The following is an 8,618-nucleotide window of genomic DNA, read 5'->3' as shown; positions in this document are numbered from 1 at the left end:
GATGTGAGTAACCAAATGATGGCCTGTGTTCTCTCCAATTGGATAGATTTATTTGTGAGACAATCTTAAAATTTCTAAGGCAGTCAATATTTTATTAGAGAGATTGTTGCACTTTTGGTATTACAGGCAAGGCACTCCATTCTCCGGGTCCCAATGGAATTGTTGAAATTCACATATGGTAATTTTATTTACAAGCCTAAGTTTGTATATATGTTTGAGTATATTTAAATCTTTGGAAGTTATCCTAATAATATACCATCAATTTAAGAACATTTATTTAAGAAAATCTAAAACTCAGTAAGAATACTGAGGCTCTGTGATTTGGGAGCTAAGAACTGTTCCCCTCCCTTTTCCTTTCCAGTCTGATGAAGCACACCATGCAAGGATCCCCCTTTTTAGCTCTGTTTTAGAAAGGAAGCGTCCTGAGGGGATGAGGGCATCAACATTTGTCATTTGGGGCCAAATCACCTATTTTCCAGGTTAACTTATGTGTGAAGGAAACTGAGAAGTGGGGGTTCCCTTCCAACTCCCATGAGATTAATTCTCTCTTGGACGAAACACTGTCAATAATGCGAGCTATGATCAACCTATTTCTGATTTGTCAGTTGTCATTTTCTTCTATGAAAGGCAAGCAGAAGGCCTAAAACTGTTTCTGTCCTCACAGAAGCGCCCAGAGCCTCCACTGGAATATTCACTCAGCGAGAGCTGAGTCCCCACTCTCTGCTCAAAAGCCATGCATCAGACATGTAGGAAGAGAAGAGAAGAAAGCTGTGAAACATAAAGCTTCAAATGTGTTTCTCAAAGAATCTACTCCTTCTTTTGCAACAGAGGACACAAAAGTTTAATTTTGAAGGTGTTGCTATGAACTTAAATTTACTTTCCTTAAATTCTTATGGTAAAATCCAAACCCTACATGTGATGGTAGTAGAGATAGAGCCTTTCAGAAGTACTTAGATTTGGAAAACTGATAATTGTACAGCCCTTTTGTGTTGGGATTTGAGGATACAGCAACGAGGCAATCACAGTCATCTCCAAACCAGAGGCAGACCCACTACCAGAAACTAAACCAATCTAGCCACGTGATCATGGACCTCTAACTTTGCAAACTGTGACAATAAATTTATGTTGTTTTAGTCTTCAAGTCAAGGCTTTGAAGAATGATAATCGTGCAGAAGGCAAAAGACTTTTTTTTGGTTTATGCTATAATGTAGGCTTACTTATCTTTGTGAATTCTTGTTTTAATGTTAGGAAAAGAAAATATTTTGTTTAAATGAGCAGAAATTAATTTAATTTTCTAAATTTTTTAATTTAAAACAAAAGAGGAATTTAAAAGATGATTCAGAATTTAAAAACAAAATAATATGAGATTAATAATGGTTAATATATTGCATATGGTTATCTTTAAAGTAGTTGTTCATATTACAAAATATTGGCGTAAAAATGATCAAACAGTCAAACAATGGAAGCACAAACTGCTCTTTTGGACTTGCTAATAGTAGATTAATAGTATAGTCATCTATCACATATATATGAGTGAGTGTGTGTGTGTGTGTGTGTGTGTGTGTGTGTGTGTGTGTGTGTATAATCTTTTTTCAACTTTCTTTTCTCTTTCTCTTTATCCCAGCTGTTTTTCCTCTTGAGTAATTGCTTTCACTTTCACTATCTATTGTACATTTTGCATCTTATTTACCCTTATTTTTCACCAGGAATTGTGAGGTCTCTAATGTTGCTCTTTAGCATCGAAAGTGTTAAGTGTGGCCACTTTCGCCAAGTGGTTACATTTTTAAGGGGAGGACTTCCTTAAACTGTCTTCTTTCTGAACCACTACTAGCTTGTAAACTGCAATAATCACTATAATCAAAAGCTGATTGCCTTATTATTTTCAACAATAACTGTACATAAGTTTCTCCACCAATTGATTCAAAGTTGGGCCTCTTTAAAATTATAGATTGCAGCACATGTGTTTGAATATTTTTTAAATCATAGGAGAACTCCTTCCAATCATCTTGCAATTCTCTCTAGGACAAAAAGTATCCTATCAATAATGTCAACAAACAAAAACAGCACCCAGCAATAGCAAGTCTAGAGCTGATTTTCCCAGCACTAACATTTGCTACAACGTATTAGAATTCAGTTTTTAATCAAAATTATGAGATACATAAGGAATAGGAAAGCTGGAGCCATATACTGTACTGGGAAAAAAGGAATGCAAAACATAGCAGCTGCTTGCCAGAACAATAATTTATCATAACAGAAAAAAATATCTGAAAGTATTCATTGAAAACATCTTCCAAGAACAGTGGAAACTATGATTAAAGTAGTAGAAAGTATGACTTAAAAAACAGGTCACGCTGAAATAATTAAGAAAAGGATAGATACAAAAAATTTAACAAATCAAATGAAAATCCTGGAGTATAAAAGTACAATAAGTAATATTTAAAAATCCCTCAAATTGGTCAGCAGTAGATTTACACTGGAAGAAGAAATAGTGTGCTTGTAGATCAATAGGGATTATGCAATTTGAAAATCAGATATAAGAATGAAAAAAATATTTATTAGAGCCTCAGATAAGTATAGGGCATCACTGATCACCTCAATATAAATTGTTATAGTTAACTTTATGAATCAGTGTGTCTCAGAGCTTTTATTTTTTTCTGTACTGGAAATTGAACCTCGGAAGTATGTTCCCAATCATTTTTTTAAATTTTATTTAAGGAGAAAAAGAAAAAAAAAAACAGAAAAAGGGTACAAGTTATACAGAATCTCAGAAAAAACAAACAGTAGGAAATCACTAGCTAACAGATTACATATTGTCATCTTAGAAAGAGCTGTTCAAGTTACAAAATTAAAGCATATAAAGTGGACATTCAATCAGTGAGACTGCAAACAGTTCTGTTTAATGATCCAACAAAACTCACTAATATGGTTATCTGTCTTATACATTTAAATATACATGCAGTTACATTCTTTTTTTAAATTTTATTTAAGCAGAAAAAGCAAAGAAAAAAAAGCAGAGAAAGGGTACAAGTTACACAGATTTATAGAAAAAAAAATAAACAGGAGGAAATCACTAGTTAATGGATTACATTTTGTCATCTCAGAAACAATTGTTCAAGTTACAAAATTAAAGCTTATAAAGTGGACATTCCAACAGTGAGACTGCAAAAAGTTCTGTTCAATGATCCAACAAAACTCAGTAATATCATTATCTATCTTATACACTTAAATATACATGCAGTTATATTGTTTAGAGCACTTTCTTTTCCTCTCTTTTGTACAGTGACAATTATACATTTTGGGTTTTGTTGCCCCCACAGTTCTTACTACCTTTTTGGAAGAGAGTAGAACCAAATGTGACATAACAGAAGAGTCAGTCAAATCAAAAGGGTGGACGTAATAGATAATGTAAAAGCATAATACTAGGTGATCAACAATGGTTACCATAATGCCTCCCATTATCTCTAATACAATTGCCTATATCATTAGTTATAATAAAATTGAACAAAACAGTAAAGAACAAAACTAACAAAACCAAAACATTGGAGACATTATAGGTCTTCAAAAGTAGATAATAGTCAACCAGAATGGGCATCATAATGAATCGTACTATCTTCACAGCTGTTGCCTAAACTTTCGAACCTGGTACTATCAAGCAAAACAGAATAGAGGAACATCAATCAAAACAAGATGGTGAGAGCAATACAGGGCTTTAAATCAAGACAATGGAAAGTCAAAGTGGGTTACTATAATATATCCTGCTATTTTTTAATTTATTTTTCCCTTAATTAAAAGGATAAAAAAGTAAATAATAAAATGGAGATTGAGATAAAAGAGGGAATAACAGCAAATCAGCGCAGATCAAAACATAACCATTTAAGCAAAATAGTGTTCCACCACAAGATTATCCCAACATAAAAGTAGTTACCATATTGTCTCTTTCCTTGAAGTCTTTGAGCATAACTTCATATACTGTAGCATCAAATATCTCAAAACAATGTAAAACCATTCAAGAGAATGACAGTATTACAGGGTATTTAGAATCAACTAACAGAAAATAAACAATGGTTTCTGTATAATCTCCTTGTCTATAAAAGGTTTTGCTTATAGTATCATATATAATAAAATCCAATAAGATACCACCTGTTTAGACCAATGGAGACAGTATAACAAAAGCTTGATGAGACTTCAAAACAAGATGATACTAAATCAGTATTACCTCTTAAGATGTCATTTTCTCCAAAATAGCTGTTCCTATCATCCAATCTTCTCTGTCTAATTTCTGTTGAGATTTTTTTCTGTCATTAATTGTCAGTTTGTCTTCTTCATTTTGTTTCCTGCTCCATTAATTGTGGCCTCTCTGCTGCTACTTCTGGATTCTTTGTATTTTTCTTTTTTAGAATATCTTGCAGTCTTCTCTGTAGAGTTGAATTGGTGGTTGCATATTCCCCTAGTTCCTCTTTATCCTGGAAGCACTTTGTTTTTCCATCAATTTCCAGGGATAGTTGTGCAGGATATATCAATCTTGGCTGGAGATTATTATCTTTCAAAGCTTGAATTATTCCCCTCCCCCATGCTCTTCATGATTTGATGGTTTGTGCCGAGAAGTCTGCTGTAATTCTGATGGGTGTTTCCTTGTAAGTGATCTGTTTCTTGTCTCTGACGGCTTTTAGTACTCTGTTCTTGTATTGGATTTCTGGAAATTTAATTATTATATGCCTGGTTGTTGCTCTGTTTGGGTTGTAGGTGGCTGGGGTCCTGTATGCTTCATACAACTGAGTACCTTTACCTTTTGCTAAATTAGGAAAATTCTCCTGGATTATCTCTGTGAGTAGCTTTTGTAGTTCATTTGTTTGTGTCCCTACTTCTTCTTTTATGTTCTTAATTCTTAAGTTACAGACCCTCTTATCATCTTCTAGTCTTTGTACTATTGCTGTTTGTTTCTTTGTTATTTTTAAGAAGTTTTTCATTTCATGCTCCCATATTACAAATCTGCGCTCCAGTTCAGATAATCTGTCCTTAGTTTCTTTCAAGCTGTTATGCCAGCTTTCAATAGACTTTTTAGTTTCCTGGTAGTCTCTTTGAACCTGCTTCACGTATTCTATGCTTTCTCTATTTTCTCCATTAAACAATTCTCCCCTCTTTTTCTGTTCTTCCATTCCACCACCTGTTTTTTCTTGGGTGGTGCTTAGCATTTATCTAACTATTCTGCTTATGTCTAGCTTCAGGTCATTAATAACTTCATTCCTGAACTTGTCTATGAGGCTCTCGAGATAGCGCTTTATGTCTATTGGTGCTGTGTCTGCTATTGCCTCTTCCTCAGGATTAGGGGCCGAGGACCCTTTCTTGTTGCTGCCTCTTCCCATATTCTCTGTTCCTTATATATGCAAGCGTATATAGGAGGCCCAACTTCCTTCCCTGTCAGCCACAGTCTGATTGAATTGCACCGGCTAGGTGTTCCCGCCCACTGCACCACACCAGGTAGTTACAGACCAGGCAGCCTATGTGGGGCCCGCCCCTCCAGGTCAATCTACCTTCAGGAGCTGGGACCTGGGCTGTGCTAGTCTACTGGGTCTCAGCCAGCAGCGTCGCATGGGCTAGGCACCGCTCACCAATCCCGCTTGAGAGGCGGATTGGTGACTGAAGTCACTGCAGCGCCCTGTTCCCGCAAGTCTGCCTGGTCACAGAATGTCCTCTGTTGGAGTCTTCTAGACCGTGGGGAAGAGACCCAGTTTTCCCTCACTCACCAGAGGTGGATGCACGGCTCACCGCCCGTCCTGCTCTCAACTCCTTTCACTTATTCCCGTTCTCTGGCTTCCATGCATCTCTCTCCCTGCCGAGCCGATGCAGACACAGCTGCAGCATGGTGGGAAACCCAATGGCATGGGTTCCAGCTTCTACACGGAGGCTTTATCTGTTCCTGTTATAGCACCAGGGTTGCATTCCCAGTTGGTTTCTCTCAGCCCAGTTCATTCTTGGATCACCAGGCATATCTCCTCTTGCTTATGATTCCTTACTCAGCACCATTCCTGAATTCTAAGCTGGGTGTTTCAGAGAGCCTCTGTAGCTGCTGCTATCTGTCCGCCATGTTCTCCCCCAGTTATATCCTTTAGAGAACTTTCTTTTCCTCTCTTTTGTACAATGACAATTACACATTTTGAGTTTTATTACTCCAACAGTTCTTATTACTTTTTTTGAAGAGAATAAAACCAACTGTGACATTACAAAACAGAGTCAGTCAAATCAAAAGGATGGACATAATACATACTGTAAAAACAAAATACAAAGTGATCAACAGTGGTTACCATAATGCCTCTTGCTATCTTAGAAAGAATTGCCTATATCATCAGTTATAATAAAATTGAACAAAACAGTAAAGAACAAAACCAATAAAAGCAAAATATTGGAAAACTATAGGACTTCAAAAGAAGATAATAGTCAAACCAGAGTGGGCATCAGAATGAATCTTATTGTCTTCAGATTTGTTGCCTATACTCTCAAAGTTGGTACTATCAAGCAAGACAGAATAGAGGAAAATCAGTCAAAACAAGATGGTGAGAGCAGTACAGAGTTTCAAATGAAGTTAATAGGAAATCAAAGTGGGTTACTATAATATATCCAGCTATTTTTTATTTTTCCCTTAATTACAAAGATAAAAATAAAAAAAAAATAAATAATAAAAAGGGAGATTGAGACAAAAGAAGACATAACAACAAAACAGTGCAGGTCAAAACACAAACCATTTCAGCAAAATAGTGTTTCACCACCAGATATCCCGACATAAAAGTAGTTACCATAGTGTCTCTTTCCTTGAAATGTTTGAGTATAACTTCATATACTATAGCATCAAACATTTCAAGACAATGTAAAGCTGTTCAAGAGAATGAGAGTATTACAGGGTATTGGAACCAACTAACAGAAAATGAACAATGGTTTCTGTATAATCTCCTTGTCTATAAAAGTTTTTGTTTATATTATCACATATAATAAATGATATGTGACAATAAGATACAACATATTAAGACCAATGGAAACAGAAGAACAAAAGCTTGATGGGACTTCAAAACAAGATGATATTAAATCAGCACTAGCTATTATGATGTCTTGTTTTCTCCAAAATAGCTGTTCCTACCTTCCAATCTTTTCTGCCTCATTTCTGTTGAGCTCTTTTTCTGTCATTAGTTATCAGTTTGTATTCTTCATTTTGCTTTCTGCTCCATTCATTGTGGCCTCTCTGCCACTGTTTCTGGAATCTTGGTATTTTTGGCTTTTTTAAGAATGTCCTGCAGTGTTCTCTGTGGAATTGAATTGGTGGTTGAAAATTCCCCTAGTTCCTCTTTATCCTGGAAGCACCTTTTCCATCAATTTCTAGGTATCCTTGTGCAGGATATGTAATTCTTGGCTGAAGGTTATTATCTTTCAAAGCTTGAATTATCCCCCCCCACGGTCTTCATGATTTGATGGTTTGTGCCGAGAAGTCTGCTGTAATTCTGATGGGTGTTCCCTTGTAAGTGATCTGTTTCTTGTCTCTGACAGCTTTTAATATTCTGTTCTTAGGTTGGATTTCTGGAATTTTGAGTATTATATTCCTGGTTGTTATTCTGTTTGGGTTGTAGGTGGCTGGGGTCCTGTATGTCTCATACATCTGAGTATCTCTACCTTTTGCTAAATTAGGGAAATTCTCCTCGATTATTTCTGTGAATAGCCTTTGTAGTTCATTTGTTTGTGTCCCAACTTCTTCTTTTATTTCTTAATTCTTAAAATATAGATCCTCTTATCATCTTTAAGCCTTTATATTTTTGCTGTTTGTTTTCTTGTTATTTTTAAGAAGTTTTTCATTTCATGCTCCCACATTACAAATCTGTCCTCCAGTTCAGATAATCTATCCTTCGTTTCTTTCAAACTGTTATGCCATCTTTCAATAGAGTTTTTAGTTTCCTGGTAATCTCTTTGAACCTGCTTCATGTATTCTATGTTTTCTCTATTTTCTCCATCAAACAATTTTTCCCTTTTTTTCTGTTCTTCCATTCTACCCTCTGGTTTTTCTTGGGCGGTGCTTAGCATTTCTCTAACTATTCTACTTATATCTTGCTTTATTTCATTAAATACTTCACGTTTGCAATTGTCTATGAGGCTCCGGAGATATTGCTTTATGTCTATTGGTCCCGTGTCTGATATTGCTTGTTTTTTGTCCTCTTTCTCCTTTGCATTAACCTTTCCTAGATCAATGTTCTCAGGATTGGGAGCCAGGGACCCTTTCTTATTGTTCGCTCTTCCCGTATTTTTTGATCCTTCCATACAAGCATATATAGGAGGCCCAGTTTCTTTCTTTGTTGGTTATGGTTTGTTTGAATTGTGACAGCTAGGTTTTCCCACTCACTGCAGTGTACTAGGGAGACATAGACCTGGGCAGCCTCTGCTGGGCCTGCCCCTCTAGGTCAGTCAACCTACCAAAGGCTTCACTGTCAGGGTGCACCTCCAGGTACTGGGACCAGGTTTGGGCTAGGCTACTGGGTCTTAGTCTGTGGCTCACCCAGGCCACGGCTCCCAACCAATCCTGCTTGGGAGGGGAATATGTGACTAAAGTCACTGTAGTGTCCTATTTCGGCTAGTCTGCCCAA

This window comes from Cavia porcellus, unplaced genomic scaffold (genome assembly GCF_034190915.1).
Source record: "Cavia porcellus strain 051 isolate PalLab524CR breed Dunkin Hartley unplaced genomic scaffold, mCavPor4.1 scaffold_3, whole genome shotgun sequence".
NCBI lineage: Eukaryota > Metazoa > Chordata > Mammalia > Rodentia > Caviidae > Cavia > Cavia porcellus.
This window is presented reverse-complemented; position numbering follows the sequence as displayed.